Source organism: Pezoporus wallicus, unplaced genomic scaffold, assembly GCF_028554395.1.
Source record: "Pezoporus wallicus isolate ANWC-B61680 ecotype Strahan unplaced genomic scaffold, APGP_CSIRO_Pwel_v1 contig_7274, whole genome shotgun sequence".
Taxonomy (NCBI): Eukaryota; Metazoa; Chordata; class Aves; order Psittaciformes; family Psittacidae; genus Pezoporus; species Pezoporus wallicus.
In genome coordinates this window covers 1,781,233-1,798,313 of record NW_026637137.1, presented here as the reverse complement: position 1 = coordinate 1,798,313, position 17,081 = coordinate 1,781,233, and the positions used below count along the sequence as shown (strand labels likewise).

Below are 17,081 nucleotides of genomic sequence, written 5' to 3'. Positions count from 1 at the left end.
CTTAATAAAGAATTAGATTAATGCTGAAAAAGGATGTCATTTAATTTTTCTCAGTGTTTTTTGGAGTTCTTTTCGACTGAAAAGCACTGACTGGATAGTCTTGAAGTCTGACATATGCTCTATTTAGCAACAAACCCAACTTTATGCAAGATAACAGGCGTTTATATATGAGCTCATTCTCTCTTTATTCAAGAGGTGACCTTCTGCTAATACTCATCCACTGAGGCTCAGTTCTATTCTCATATTTAATTGTCCATCACTCAGCCTTCCTTTCTCCTCCTATCTAATAGATTTTAAATGATAAAAAAGTGCCAGAACATTTTTCTTTATAAAACCTTCAGTTATGTTCATCACATCCTTTGAAAAAATTAAGCACCATATGTGTGTCTCAGGCCTTTACTTAATTAATTTAATTAACTTTGAAGTGTTTAGTTTTGGCAGCACTTTTTATTGAAATACGTCTTTAATTTTTTTCATTTACTCTGCTGGAAATTGTAGTCATGAAAAAGAAATGAAGCTGGAAGAATGGTCTAATCAGTTTTCCTGCAAAGAGATTCTGTATTCTAACAAATGTTTGTCTGTCTTATTCTTCTAAACCTTTCTGAAAGCTATCCTACAACCTCCCTAGAAAGACTGTTCTGGTGCTTTGCTATCTCTGTATCCAGTATATTTTTCATAGTAACTCATAATAGTAAATTATTTTAGTGAATACTAAGCATTATTTTATTTTGCTTCTGAAGTTATTGAAAAAAATTGATCATTGTTCCTTCTAAAAAAACTTTACATAACACTGCAGTTTTTATGTGCTGCTTCTTGCACTTAGACTAATTTTTCCAGACTAAGAAAGCTGAGGGACTTCTATTTTTCCTGTCAGATCTTATTTATCACAGGATTACCATACCGCATTGGAAGGAGAATCTGAAGAGAAGGCAGGTGCATAGGGATACTGCTCCTGGCTTTGAGCAATATCTTGCGGCAGATGTCTTTGAATAAACTTTTCACAAGACTTTTCTTCCACAGGTTTGATCACTTTTAAAACCCTTTGAAAATTGTAACATCCACAGCACCCTGTGCAGGCAGTTCTGAATCTTCCCAGTGCTCTATTTAAAGAACCAGTCAGTTTTTAGCTTACCGATCACCTTTTATTTGATGTTCCTTACATTGTCTATTAGAAAAGTAGCTCCCTATTTACCTTCTCTGTCACATCTGTGTTGTGTCTCCTTCCTGATTTCTTCCATACAACAAAAAATATATTCTGAGACTTTGGTGGAATGTTTGTGAAATACCATGTTCCTGTCACAACCATTGATTAAGGAGTTAAAATTTCCTGCTCCAATTACCCTTCTGTCATCTGTCTTTTGAGAGCTGCTTCTAAAATTCACAGGTCTAGCTCCTACTTTTGATATGCAATATTATAAAATAGGTTGCCAAGATAGATGCAATGAATGATAATTCATCTGAATGTGTCTCCTTTTATAGTAATGGGTTTAGAATAGGTTTATAACCTTTAAATTTAGCTAAGTGTTATCCCAATTAATGGGTTTATGCAGTGTCTAACAATGGGACTCCAATCTTGATTGCTGCTTTTAACATCTTAGAGAACAAGAATCATAGTGGAATCTAATTATTGTGAGGGTGATGACCTTTCCTGTAAGATATTACCTAATAATAATCTTTGCAATAATAAAGGGTTTAGGGGGAGAATATTTACATAAGCCTTTAAAAAATTTCAAAAATTAAGAATGTATTATAAGGCTATAATCTTTATAAAGTACACAACAATGGGAAAAGATTCAGTTAGTATTAAATCTGCAGGCTAGCTATTGATACTACTGCTAATATGAACATAATGAAGGAAATAACCCTGACATATACTTAACAAATTAAAAAAACAAATATGGATTTCAATGAAATAAAATGCATGTCAAATACCATGGTGTAATAAAAAGTAAACATGTTAAAGTGTATTTTGTATGTGCCAAATATATACTATTCACCTTTCAGTCTGTTGTTAGAAAATTTGAAGTGTTATAGCGTTTGAGAAAGTGGCAGGCAAGTGCTGCAAAAAATCAGAGATATTGGTGCAATCTGACAAGATGAGTTGGAGTGTAGTAGAATAAATTTTATCAATGGAAATGTATATCTGCAGTGCCTATACTGCTTTTTTTCCCCAGTTTTCGAAGACAAAATATAAATTCAGAGGAGGTGGTTATGTTGAAAAACCTTGAATGGAGACATATATCACAAGTGCATTTTTTTTAAAGCAGACTAGTATTATGCAGAATATAGTAGTCTGGATGCCTGCAGGATTTCTAAGAGCTGTATATATATCCCTAAACAACACTACACAATTAAACATTGACTTTCTAATTGTGAAAACTTTCTAATTCAGGCACAAATTATGCACAAATATATTTCTACTGAAAGCTGCACTATGGGCCTCAACCTAGTGGCTCATAGACTGGGTTTAAGAACCCAGTTCTCTCCGCTGTAGAACCCAGCACACCTTCCATTGAAGGGAGAAGATCAGAATATTCTAGACAGGGACTTGGAGTCTGTAGCGTGATCTGGGAGGCTGAAGCGACTCAAGAAGTACCATTAAAAGTCTTCTGTCTGCTCCTTTTTGTCTTACTGTAGTGCAGGAGGCCTTTGAGCCCAGGGCATGAGGAACATAGGTGCAGGGTCAAAGCTCAGCTAAGAGGTTCAGCACAGGCTCTGTGGTGCTGGCTAGTGCAAGGAAGCTCAGTTTTTGCTTTGCTGATGCATAAAATACAAGGACTTTGGTGGTATGGACAGGTAAGCACTGATTGTGTAGTAAGGTGGAGTTTGGGTCTGGAGAAGTCGTATATGTGTGCATCTGTAATGGTGATGAAATAAAGCAGGAGGCCAAACTCATAAACAAAAAAAATGAAAGAAAAAAATAACATCTAATGGTAATGAAAAGCAACGGTGGGAATGAATTGAATGTATTAGGACATAACATTAGGAAAGTGAAATGTTGGTATGCTGTAATTTCCTTACAGCTAATAATATCTCACTGTGGTATACTATGTCTTAAATAGTTCTTAGAATGTTGACCTAGAGGTATGTCATACCCATATAATCAAAAGGAAAACATATAATATGGACATTTGATTTCAAACAGTAAGCCTATGTTGGAAGTCAGGCAAATGAAGAAAGAATCCATTACCATACATCATGAGTATGAACATGATGAGAAAATGAATGTGAGCCAGCTTCAGTGTGCGCTCGCAGCCCAGAAATCCAACCATATCCTGGGCTGCATCAAAAAGAGCATGACCAGCAGGTCAAAGGAGGTGACCCCCTCTACTCTGCTCTTATGACACCTCACTTGGAGTACTGTGTGCAGTTCTGGTGTCCTCAACGTTCTGGTGTCCTCAACATAAAAAGGACATGGAACTGTTGGAACAAGTCCAGAGGAGGGCCACGAGGATGATCAGGGGACTGGAGCACCTCCTGTATGAAGACAGGCTGACAAAGTTGGGGCTGTTCAGCCTGGAGAAGAGAAGCTGCGTGGAGACCTCATAGCAGCCTTGCAGTATCTGAAGGGGGCCTATAGGGATGCTGGAGAGGGACTCTTCATTAGGGACTGTAGTGACAGGACAAGGGATAACGGGTTAAAACTTAAGCAGGGAATGTTTAGATTGGATATAAGGAGTAAGCTCTCTACTGTAAGGGTGGTGAGGCACTGGAATGGGCTGCCCAGGGAAGTTGTGAATGCTCCATTGCTGGTGGTGTTCAAGGCCAGGTTGGACAGAGCCTTCTGTGGCTTGGTTTAGTGTGAGGTGTCCCTACCCATGGCAGGGGTTTGGAACTAGATGATCTTAAGGTCCTTTCCAACCCTAACTATTCTATGATTCTATGAGTAAGTCTTTTAGTGAATAGCAATTAAAAAAAAAAAAAAGGTGATTAAAGTACTTAAGTTTCAAAATTAATTGTTAAAGAATTTTAATAAAGAATCATCTAGGTTTATCTAGAGAGGAAGGGCAGTGTGATCTAACAATAGATTCAGCTGGAGCTGTGCTAACAGCTATGTTTGACCAGTTTATTGAGTATACAATAGAAAACTATAAATGGTGAGATTTTAAAATACCCGTAAGTATGAAGTAGATTAGATACTGTAGTCTTGTTAGCTTTTTGAATCTTTGATGTGTTTATCTGTTCTTTTGAAGCAGTTTGAATGTTAGTGAGTTATGTATAAAAGGAATGGATATTTGAAGGTTGAAAGATTTGTATTATTGTCAGGAGGCACAAAGTTAAAAAATGTTTGCTCCTATTATTGATTTTAGAACAGGGTTAATTTTTAGCTTTTCAGTATTTCTAACCTATGTGTTTTTTTCTAAAAGCTCTATGCATTGTAAATATTATGGAAAAATAAAAGGAATTTCATGTATAAACTTATTTCCTTGAAACCATTTGAGTTTTAATTTTATTCCTGTACTCAAGGGGTTTCACTGGTTGTTCCAGGAAGAATAAAAAATATCTCTTACACCAGATACTACTCAATTATATGTTGAAGAGATCGCTAAAGAGAACAATGTAAGGTTGAAGGCCAGGTTAGACAGAGCCTTGGGTGACATTTTTTACTGTGAGGTGTCCCTGCCCATGGCAGGGGTGTTGGAACTAGATGATCTTAAGGTCCTTTCCAACCCTAACTATTCTATGATTCTATTCTGTGATTCTATGGAACACACATTTAAAGGGCTAGATAGAGAGCTTATCAGACCTTCCTAAAGCTTCCTGCATCTCCAATTGTATAGTACTCACAAATAATTGGAAGGTGACTAAGCCCTATAAAAGCTTCAATTGAAGTACAGAAATTCCATGTCAGCCTGTAAATGGCAAAGTAATGCAGACAGGACCATAAATTTTGATGTTGTTTTTGAGGCTGTGAATGCTCCATCACTGTCAGTGTTCAAGGCCAGGTTGGATGAAGCCTTGGGTGAGATGGTTTAGTGTGAAGTGTCCCTGCCCATGGCAGGGGTGTTGGAACTAGATGATCTTAAGGTCCTTTCCAACCCTAACTATTCTATGATTCTATGATTCTATGATGTAAAAATGTTCGCCATTAATTCTCTCTCTTTGGACCCTGTTTCCTCTAGATATGCCCAGCTATCACATCAAATCTGAACTTGTATTTACAGCTTTAGTAAATGTCTGACTTAATTTTTAAAAAGAACAGGCAAGGGGTCATTGACAGAAACCAGGCCAGTTGGTTCTTGAAACATAAGAACGATCATGATTATATTATACTTGGATTTATATTGTTAAGTTGAATGATGGGAAAATCACTAGAAAAATCATATAAAGTATATGAATCAGAAATGGAACAGAAGACTTGCTTGGTTTTGTGATCTTTTATTTTGTGGCTTTCTCTTGATTTCTTGCTTTGTCTTGCTTTCTTACATTTGTGCTTTTTCTGTTTCTCTGTCTCTCCTTTTCTGTTCAGCATAAGTGAGATCAGAATCAGATCTTCAGGGCATATACCTAAGCAATTCTATTTGGTGCAGAGGTTTGGGATGAAATGATGGCTGCCACTGTACCTGGCAGTAGAACTTCTATTGACTTAGAAAAATGGCAAAAGTTCCCCTAGGGAAGAGCAATCTACCTCTTGTGAGGAAGTAGTCCAAAGAAGACTGGTGGAAAATTTATTACAAAATATTGCATGAAAGTAGCACTGTATCTGAGAATACGTGTAGATAAATCAGAAAGTTTAATCTTAGAGTTCCCATAGCAACATTAACTGTGCCACAGTGCACACTTCTAATAAAGTGTCAGTTCTTTAAAAGCAGGTAATGCATAAAAATGTATTCAGTACACAATGTATGAGAAGAAGGAGCTATGTGGTCTATTATAACTTTGATTTTTTTTACTGTGGTGTATTTAAATCCTGAGGCATTTGTAAATATCTTTCTTCAGACTGATTGCTATCTTGGTTACTTTTTATATCTCATATCCCATGACCGTTATTGCCCTGAAGATAAGACAATAATCTGAAGAATGTTTTAGATTTTATGCTTATTCAGGTATTGGTAGCTGCTAAGACTTTTGATAAGAGTGCATTTCATGGTAGTAACACTTTTGATGAGAAAAAAATATCCAAAAATATTTTCTGACCAATAGTAGGACAGATGTAAATCTGTAAAGTCAGGAGGAATATGAACCAGTGATTTAAAAATGAGAAGAATGTCTATTTTGAGCCATATAGCTTTGGAAGGAAGTTATATTATTGTGCAAGATTTAAGCCCTTTGCAGTAAAGATATTGTCTTCATATTTGTACATTGCTGTGCATTTGCTAACAATACTGAAAATAAATATAATATCTAGATGAACAACTGAGTATCCGGTTTCTATTCTAAGCATTTCTTCAGTTTGTCATATCTTTTTTATGTCATTTCTCTCTTTTAACCTTTTGATTAATATTATGCATCAAAGAGGCATAAAAATGTGGAGCTGATATGAGGTGATGAAATATGAAAATCAGACTCCTCTTGAGGTTTTCTTACTGAAATGTGTTAGCTATTAATAAACAAACTAGTCAAATATTTGTGTGATTCTCTTTAGTGAAGCATTATCTGTGCAGAAAACACACAAGGACTAATGAGAAATTCTTCTTAGCTCTGCCACTCCTGCTTCTACCAGGTTAGTAGGTGCAACCAAGTTCTGAAGAACCCTTTTTGTGGAATTCCAAAAATGTACAGGAAACACTGTCATTTCATTTGCTAGACATTTGATAAGAGAGGAAAACATCTCACTGAGTTCAGTATTCTTCAACTCCAAATTTGTTCATAAAGAGATAGCTGTAATAGCACCATGGTTCTTAGGAATGTTCCTACCGGGACTCCTACCTGTAGCAGCAGTATACAGCATAACACCATTTGCTTCTTTGCTTACTGGCTTGCAAAGAATGGAGGTAAATAGTTCCCAAACTCTTCCTAGTTGTTATGGAGCAAATTAATTTCCTGTTCTTTTAATTCTATTTTTTTTTTTTGCAAAGCTATAGTCACAGTGAAGATTTGTCATTCCATATGTTTTATTTTCTGAACAGGAATTGAGAAATTGAGATTTATCTGATACATCTTCCAAACCTACAGCAGTCAGACCCACAGAGTGACTACTGAGGTTCATAACCATTACAAATCTTTCAAATTGATATATGAGAAAGATTTGTTATATTAAGAAAACTTGATGTAATGGAAATCTATGGAAAACTAAGAATTGTAATTGTACCTTGTGTATTGTGTAAGTATCAACTGAATACAAATGTTCTGTACCTCAGAACGTTAGGTATTTGTCCATTCCTGGTACTGACCAGTCTATAAAATATAATTACTCTTACAATTAATCTACAGCTAGAAAGTTTACTCTGAGCTATTTGATTTTCTTTGCTGCTGTCTGTTTTCCTTAGGTTTTGTAATTTCTTTTTTCATATGATGTAGTAGTGGCAATAAATGCTAATGCTAACATTATGGGCCCAGGAAATGTTCCCTTTCTGGTAGCTTGCGCTGTGAATTACCCGTTCCAGACTTTTAATAGTTTTAATGATTTTTTCACTTTGTTTAAAAGCTGTCATCGGTTTCTTTGCACCATAAGTCTATTTATTGTGAGTGTATCATGCACGTGTCTGTATTGCTTCCTATTAGTCTCTGAACACAGAAACATCAAATGAGTTTGGAGTTATAAACTGATGTCCCTGCTCCAAATATTTCATTTTCCTAATATCTTCAGCATGAAAAATCCAATGCTCTTGCCAGTTTAATGGTTTGTCACCTGCCTTTTAGCTGTTGGTACCTCTACTAATGTCTTCTCAGAGCCACTATATTATCTGCAAGGCTGTCATTTTACTGAAGCAGGTATGCACAGCAGCAGAAAGCTGTGTTGACAGAAGAATTTGAAGGTAAAGAATGTGCTTTAATGTGCTTTTCACAAAGCAAATCTTTGCAACCTAATGTATGGAACGGCGCATCTCTGAGGTGTAGAGGAATCTTTTGCTGGTGGTTGTGAGTAAATGGCATTCTATGAAGAGAGAAGAAGATTATGGCTCCACAGAAGGGCTATATCAGTGTGAAACTGCTCAAGGTCTTGTGTTGTGTTCTATCTGAATGGGCACTGAGAATTTATCGGACTGACTCCACTCAATCCTTATTGGGTGCATGCTGCCTCTAAAAGTATTTCCTAGGGTTGTTCAGAACTTATAAGCCATTTGTGGAACAAGTCTAATATTTATTAGACTTACCCTTAAGGAAGTATAAAGGAAGGGGAGAACCTTATATCTGAGTAGTATAAAGACCTGGAGGAAAATAAAAAAAAAAGGGGGGGGGGGGGGAGGAGGGAGGGAAAGAACTAAAGCATTCCTGAAAAGCAAGTATAGTTGAAATAAAAATGACTGCTTCAATTGCTGTGAATTTAATTTTTTATTTCCCAATATGTGGGTTTAAGCTGTTATTGATGTAACTGAGAAATCCCTTTGCCCCAGCAGTGCAAAAGGCTGGGGCAGAAATCCTGCTTCCTTCTTTCTCCTCAGTATCTCCACGGTTAGATACTTTTGATGTCACTAACACTGCTTTTCCTTGGTGCAGCAAGTGCTGCAGTATTTCCACAGTGATATAACAGGTAGCTTTCCAGATATGAGGATTCTTTTGGGCGTTGAAGCTGTATTCCTGATTATTGCTTTCTACTGACTTTCCATGGTGCAACACTTTTTGCAACTCATCTAGTGAGAAGCTAAAGAATGAGCTGGGTGTGCACTGCAGGAGAAAAGCACATAATGTGCTTTTATGTCTTAGGAATTTTCCCAGGAGGAGATAACAAAGTATGATTGTCCCTTTCCTAAAACAGATATTAACTAATTCACTGAATAGGAGGAAGAGCTGGCAATTACCTGGTAGTGACTCTTTTTCACTTTCCAATGCAATTCTTCCCATTTTGCTCTCTCTCAAAGGCCAGTGCAATACAATACAGCTCTAAAGCTGTCCTCTAAAGAAATTAATGTGCATTTTCTGCTTTGAAGTAAATGTTTAAAGGGGTTTTTGAGTTGTCATATATCTGTCAGATTATTTCTCTTTCTCTTGTAAAGTTTCTCTGCTACAGGGAGAATGACTTGCTGGGGATTATACAGTACAACTTCCTTGCATAGTTAGCCATGAGGAATTAACTACAGTCTTAAAGCTCAGAGGAAATGACAGATTATGACCAATGGGGATTTGTGGTGGAGCAGCTCATCTGAAAGAAAGGCAGGGAAGGGTATCTCCTTTGACTCCCTTTGCACTGTTAGGAAGTAGAGGTATATGCTTTTTAAATGGCAGCTGGGGTTAGAATCTCCTCATATCAGCCGCATCCTCCAGCAACATATGCAGACCCTCGACTCCTCCTTTGGTATATGCCAGTACTCCATCCTGCACACAGATGCATTCTGATTCTGTCTGGTCAATGAAGAAGAAAACAAGAGCCAATGTCCAAGATAAAAGATCTTGCTGCTGGTACTTGTGGCTGGCTTGGTGTGTGTGGCAGCAAGCCCACATTATAGTTCTCCTACCTTCTGTCTGTTGTGATGTACCTTCACTCCTGTGGGAGAAAGCCCTGCAAATCCAATTCATCTGTGGACTTGAAGAAAGTAGCCTGTGGAAATACGTTAATATTGGTGTTTCTGTTTTCCTCTTCATGGTCCATGGCCCCTGGTTCTGACAAAACTGATTTTTTCCAGTGTTGAAGAACAAACATGAACATGGGTATTGTACAGCTAAGTTATTAGAACAGTGTATACAAATTATTTTCTTTTAATGTATTGTAGTAGCAGCTACTGATGGAAAGCTCAAGGGAAAAAAATACAGTTAAAAACTATCTATATAAATCAAGGCATAGGAATGGTCAAATAAGGAAGACATGGTCTTGTCTGGCATTTCAGAAATCTGAGTTTTGTTGAACAGCCTTGCACAAAACACTCTTTATTTCAGATCAGTCTATTAAATGCGGTTAATAGTGCTCGTTATTCCCTACCTTTTACCTGTTTGTCTATAGGGATAGTAAAAACTTCACAGAATTTGTACTAGAGTTAATTCCATTGTTTCCAGAGCAAAATGACAAGCATATGGGGACCCTCATTTTGGTTAGGATCTCTTTAGTTTGTGAAGTAGACAAGTGTTATCATTCTTGCTTTCTTTCAAATGCTTTCCAAGAAAAGTGCCAAGGTAAATACAGACCATAGTATAATAGGCAGCTGTAACTTACTGAACTCACTGATTTAACAGTACTAGTTTTAGCCATTTCCCTTTACAGCTAATATTTTTATTCTTGCTTATCATCTTTACCTGGTAGGTGCTTGTGGCTGATGGACATTTTTGTGAATGCAAGAACTGGATCAGGTCATCTGAGTCCTTTCTGAATTGTCTCTTTTTTCTACTTGATTCTGGTTGACTGGCATAGTGCTAGTTCAAATTAAGGAGTTCAAAGTCTCTCTCTGAATGATCCTAGAAACCTGTAAGGGGCCAAGATTTTTTCTTGCCCCAGACAATTCTTTTTTATTCAAGAGAAGGTCCCTTTGAAGTGCAGACTATTTGTACTGAATGGGTCTCCATTTTTTTCCCTGTGAAATCACTGGGGTACTCAGGCTATTTTTTATTTTTTATTTATTTTTTATTTTTAATCATAAAATGCAGAGTTTATTCTTGATTTCCTATTTAAAAATATATTGCATTTGGTGAAATTTTAATTATGGGTGTTATTCATGGCTAACATTTTCTATGGGTGATAAAAGACATCTCTTTCATCCTAAACCAGAGGAAAGGAAATTGAATTAGTAGACTTTCTGTGGGGACATGCAAAACATAAAAACATTTTCTAGTGGGTTGAATCACCAACCAATGGAATCTGATATTACTAGTCTAAAATTTAAATTTATAATTTTAAAACAGATTTATTCTACAAGTCATTAGTCTGGAAGTCTTATTGTTGATCCTTTTGCTTTTCATTATGCCTATAAAAATTCAATTTTAAAATGCATATTGACAAAAAGTAATGTCAGTGTTCTTCTTTAATCTTCTTTAGATTCAGCTTTTGCTGATGAATGACTGTTTACACTTGGCTAAAGTAGGCAGAGCCTTATATCATAAGTAGAAATGGTCTTTGTTTGGACTGCTTCTTGATTTTTTTCCTTCTTTTCTGTAGTTTGTAAATAAGAATTTGGAGTTCTGTTTCTGTCTCAGGCTGTTATGATAGGAAGTCTTTTCTGTGGCTTCTTGTCACTGTACTCTCACTTCTTTAGAAACATCTGATAGTGCTGATAGCACTTTTCTTTCTAGAAATACCAGTATGCTGGGATTCTCTGTTGTTACACAAAAATACATCTGTTTTTTCCCTACTCTCATATTGCAAGACTATGTAAAGCAAAATTATAAATAGCGCTTTGTGACTCAAAAAGGAAATACAAAAATTCCCCTACTTGCCAAATATTTCTTAGCAATACAAGACTCAGTAAAGTGTTCATCATACTTGTGTTCCTACTAACATACAAGGGACTAACAAGGAAGTTGCTGCTATGATCAGAAGCAGGATTAGGTTCTTTGTTGGTATTTAAAATGGTCAAGGAAAAATTCTGAAAGATTTTTAAATTAATATTTACATTAAATTAATATTTTCTTGGCTTAGTAACATTAAATGGAGTAATGTACCTGGGGAGAATGAGAATGGGATAAATACACTAGTTTAGTGAGACACCAGTTAACTCCATGTGGTGAGGTTCCAAATGCTGTGGAAGTATTAGTGAGGACAATGCCCTTTTCTTTTGTAGGTGATTCAGATTATTTCTTTAAGGATCTTTGGCTTGAAATTTTTACTGTTTTGAAGGTTTTCCTGGTAACAAAGTAATATGACATTCCAGTGTTGTGAGAAAAAATAAAAAAAGCTATTATTGACAAATATATAGAGCACATATCAGCTTTTTAAATGTTTTTAGGCTCCATGAAACATTTCTTTATTATTCTCCAATACCTGAATGTGTGTAATTGAGCTCTTTCAGAAAAAAATGTTTAAAGACAGGTGCATGTGGCAAATACTAGGCTGCTCTGAAAATTATTAGACTATTCCTAATTTAGGCATTTCTGATTATTAGGCTTGCACTGTTGCTCTAAATTGTAATACCAAAGCTGAAAAACTATCAAAATATTCAACAAATGTAGGTCTGCCTTAACAGGCTGGGAATATAAACCCCCTAAAGGATGCTGTCAATTCTTTCTTCTTCAGACATGACTTTAAATTCAGACACAGAGAGAGGTTAAAGACGAAAACAACAAAAACAGTGTTGATGGAGCAGTTGCTTGACATTGGCAACTGAAAACATGAAATCTTCAATTTGTAGAGGTTGAGGGGAGAAATACCTAAAGCTGAAAAAATTGTGAAAGCAGTGCATGAGCTGAATTCTTCACTAAATTCCACAGTACAGAAGCTCGGGCCCTTGATGAGACTGGTGGGAGATTGATCTATAATAGACAAAAGAAAGTACTTCTTTACACAGCAAGCAGATAGTGAACTTCTGGAATTTGTTACCCCGGAAGACTGTGGAGACAAACAGTATTAGTAGGCTTAAAAATGGGTTAGGCAAATTCATGGATAACAGATCAATAAATGGATACTAAAAGAAGTAGACAACGATATACGATCAAACAACTCTGATAGAGTAAATCTTGATACTCATGGAGAGCAGCCAGGCTTTCCTGGGCACTGTCTGCTTTTTTCATTGTGGAGAGACAGGCTGTGGGGCTACATGGACTGCTGCTCAGACCCAGAAATAAAGCATTTCTTATACCCTTCATAAAAGTTTAATGATGAGTATGCTGTTTTGGACATATTGTAATGTTATCTTAAACACCAAGAAATATTACTATCTAGATTTAGTTGTGTCTAACATCAATAAGAGTTTGTGTGATGCTTACTTCAAATTGTAATTGTATTCAATTAAAATTTCAGTAAGATTTTTTTTTTTGTAGAAATCTCCTAAAAAAATATCTCCTTTTAAGATTAAAAATACTTGAATACTCCTTTTATTTTTTTCCCTTAAAGTAATCATACAGTTGCAGTAAGTGACAGAAATCACCAGTCACTCCGGCTGATTACTCACTTGCTGAGTGCTTTACAGAATTGTAGTGCAAGACAAAAATTTTCTTCAGTGGAAGGAAATACTAGAAAAATTATCCAACACATGGATTGCTCAAGGTGGCTATGCTGACCCTCTGAATAAACATGTGTATGTTCAGATGTTCATGCACACACATGTATTTAACTTATCATATCTTAAAGTAAGAAAAAGAGAGGCTTTTTCTGATTTTTCTGTTTCAGATAAGATTAAAAATAGGAGGAAGAACCTGTATCTTGCATAAATGTTTAGACAGTTGGCTAGAAATTAAACCCAGCTGTTGTGTGCTATGATCTCTACATTATTTGCTTGTACTAACTGTCAGGCATGAAGGCACCAACATAATTTATTTAATGAGTTTAATTAGAATAGTGAAGAAATCATGGAATTAGGCACCTGTGACTTTAGTGATAAAAAAGTGCTTAGAGATACCTCCTTTTAAAATTTGAAAACTAAAGTTACTGGTATTATTCAGGTTTTTTATTCAGTGATTTATACCTACTAGAAATTACTCCTTTGGTCTTTTTGGAGCAGTGTGTATCAGACACAAATAAATTGACAGACTTTCATTTCAGGCAAAACTTCTCTTCTGTCCACCTTGCCTTGCTTGAACTTTTTAACAAAACGTCTTGAAGAGACACACTTTGAATTCAACTTGGATAACTCCTGAATATCTGAGCTCTTCAGTGTTTCAGTTTGTGGAAGGACATAGTTTTTTTATTCTAAACCAAAATTACCTGTGGTGTGACATTGTAGTCAGGTTTGGGGAAAATAGGGAAAGAAAATCTAATGCCTCACTGCTCCCCAGGTGGACCTTGTATCTGTACAAGGGGTGGAAAACCTCAATAGAAGAGTCTTGCAAAGCTTTAATTTGAAAGAGTATCACCAGTTCAAAGCGGGTGTCTTCTGCAGTCTGATCTACATGTGTATGCTCATATCTTCTAACAGAAGCCATATGACACTGGCTGTTTTCCTACATATGTGAGAGAAAAAAATTAAATGTTTGCGTTTTGAAACTCTTAAACACTACATATCATAAAAATGCGCACTTATTTAAAAATAAAGAGTTAATAATCATGGCTTACTTGCAAGCTTCTCAATTATCTTTTCGATAGTAGTATCCTTTAAAAAACAAAAAGCACTTTTAACGGAAAAGCAATAAAAGGCATCTTTTCCCATTTTTGCCTAAAGAACATTAGTAGAAGGAAACGTGAAGTTTCAGGCTTACATTGTACAGGGAATAACAACTCTCCCCTTTCCATAAACAAATAAATAAATCTTGAAAGCATTTATTAAGTTAAGGTTGCACATTTTGTATATGCTGCCTAAAGCAGATCAGGAAATTCTAATACTTTTAGTTAGTGCTAGGCAATGAGGAAAATATAACAATTAGCTTGTGTGTGAAAGGTGTGTGGGAGGGGAGTTATTTCTTGCAGTTGGAGCTAGGCAGAGATATTGACAGACTCTTTTAGCAGTCACAGGTCTACAAGAATCCGATTTTAACTGAGACAGTTATTCACAATGCTGATCTTCTTACAAGGTTCCAAGGAAACAGATGGGCTATTGTTCTTTGTGATGTGTTAAAACTTCTCTTGGCAGTTTCACATGCCATTCTAACATGAGAAACTGCAGAATTTCTATTCACTTTTTATTAAAGAAGCTCTACAATGTCATTGATCTTACCTTTTCTCAGTGCTGTGTAAGTTATTCTAGAGTTTTTGCAGAGTAGGTAACTTAAAAAAAAAATATTCGAAAAAGCCCTTTTACATCAGCAAGCACATAAGTTGCTTGGAAGCCCAGTACTTCAATAATAATTTCATTTTTTACAGCACAATGCCCTGTTTCGGGCTTTATGGACTCAGTAAAATCAAGACCACTTGAATCAGCTAACTGCAGACTTGTTTCCTTCTGTCCTACTCCTGTCTCAGACAGAGGTCTGGTGCTCCAACATTTTTCCTTTGTACTTTCCTTCTTGGTGAAAAGAACTTCTAAGAGGGAGGAGTTGGGTGACAAGAAAAAGTGAGTTCAGTCAGGAGAGCTTTATAGAGAGCTTTATTTAATAGTTGCAGATTCTAAAGGCTGGAGATTAACTGCTAAGTTAACTTTTAAATTCCACAATTTTTAATCCAGAAAAATGTTTGACCATCATAGTCTGGCATAGGCATTAGTGAGAGGAAACTGTATCTGAAAGAGGGAAAAAGGAAGGTATTGCTGCAGTGTGTCATTAAGCCCAAACCATTAAGTATGTATCAGCTTAAGTCTTGGTCTTGTTTATAGCACTGTAAAAACAATTGTGTTCTATTCCTTCAACCTAAAAGCTAAATTTTTTCCAGTTTACTTCATATTAGTAAAAAGAAGATGTGGGTGCAAGAATTAATCCTTTTTGATAGCAATACCTTTTTGGTCTGTATTTATCCTCCCATTCATAAATGTATAAAATTTCCAATTTGACAGTGATGTCAGGGTTTGGTAATTTTACTTAGACGACCTAGCGTAGGTGCTAAGTTTTACCTTGGTGAAATTATGAAGCCAATGATAATGAGTCTAACAAATTATTCCCATCCAATATATGATACGATATTGATAATAGCTGTTAATGGTATTAGCAAAACCCTGTCATGTTAATTATAAAATCTAATTTAGTAGAAAGATGTGAGAATGTAATGAAATGATACAGTCATATTTATTTGAAATCCAGATCCCCTGGCACTGCTAGTTGATACTGCTGCTACAGCTCTACTCTTCACGAGACTAGAAAATAACTTCTGGCAGCTGTGACTTTTTCAAAGTAGCTTACAGAATGCTTGTCAGCACCTGTATAATGGACCTATATGTTACAGATATATACATATTGGTAAAAGTATCAAAAGGGGCATAACTTAGACCCTAGATACACTGCACATCTTTAAAGCACAGAGTAGAATATGTAAGAAAAATAAAATGCTATCTAGAAATGTTATCAACTCATATAGTTATCGTAAATGATTAAACAAAACTATAGTTTTGGGAAAAAAAACTACTGAATGACAGAAATCATGAAAAACTTCTCCAGGATGAGATATGTGAAGGAGACCAGTGGAGATCAGTGATGAGTAGCATTTGTCAAGGGTCAGCATTGGAATCATTGCCATTTAACATCTCTGTTGGAGACGCGGACAGTGGGATTGAGTGCATCCTCAGCAAGTTTGCCAATGACACCAAGCTGTGTGGTGCGGTTGACATGCTGGAGGGAAGGGATGCCATCCAGAGGGACTTTGATATGCTTGAGACGTGGAGCTGTGGAGCTCCCAACATACGAATGCGGAGCTGTTAGAATGAATATAGAGAAAGACTATTAAGACCATTTACAACGGCATGTAGTGACAGGACAAGGGGGAATGGCTTTAGACTGAAATAATGGAGGTTTAGATTAGATGTTAGGAAGAAATTCTTTACTGTGAACCTGGTAAGACACTGGAAGAGGTTGCCCAGAAGAGTTGTGGCTGCCCCATCCCTGGAAATGTTCAAGGCCAAGTTGGACATGGTTTTGAACAACCTGGTCTAGTGGAAGGCATCCCTGCCCGTGGCAGGTGGTTTGGAATTAGATAATCTTTAAGGTTCCTTCCAACCCAAACCATTCTATGATTCTATGGTTCTGTGGTTCTGTATTTTCAAAATACATTTAGATAAAGGTTGTGTTGTATCAGGTACACAGAACAACTGCAGCTCCATAGCTGCTACTCATTAAAAAGCCCAAGAGTGGCTTGAAGATATTTTGAAAATTCAGGAAAGAATGGAAGAAAGAAACAGAACAGAAAAAATGAATTGTGTTGAAGTTAGCCTTAACAGAAATCTGAACAGCATCTGGGAAATTATGTGATATTAAGACAGTTAGAGACAATTGTTCATCCTTCGTATTGCACCCTGAGTCTTTAGCATGTTTTGGTCAAATAT

General features: G+C 36.2%; 1 protein-coding gene across 4 annotated transcripts in view; it reads left to right on the top strand.

The window, feature by feature from the left end:
- The window catches only part of IMMP2L (inner mitochondrial membrane peptidase subunit 2), a 449,643-nt gene that overhangs the window by 328,458 nt on the left and 104,104 nt on the right, over window positions 1-17,081 (top strand). The window lies entirely within an intron of this gene.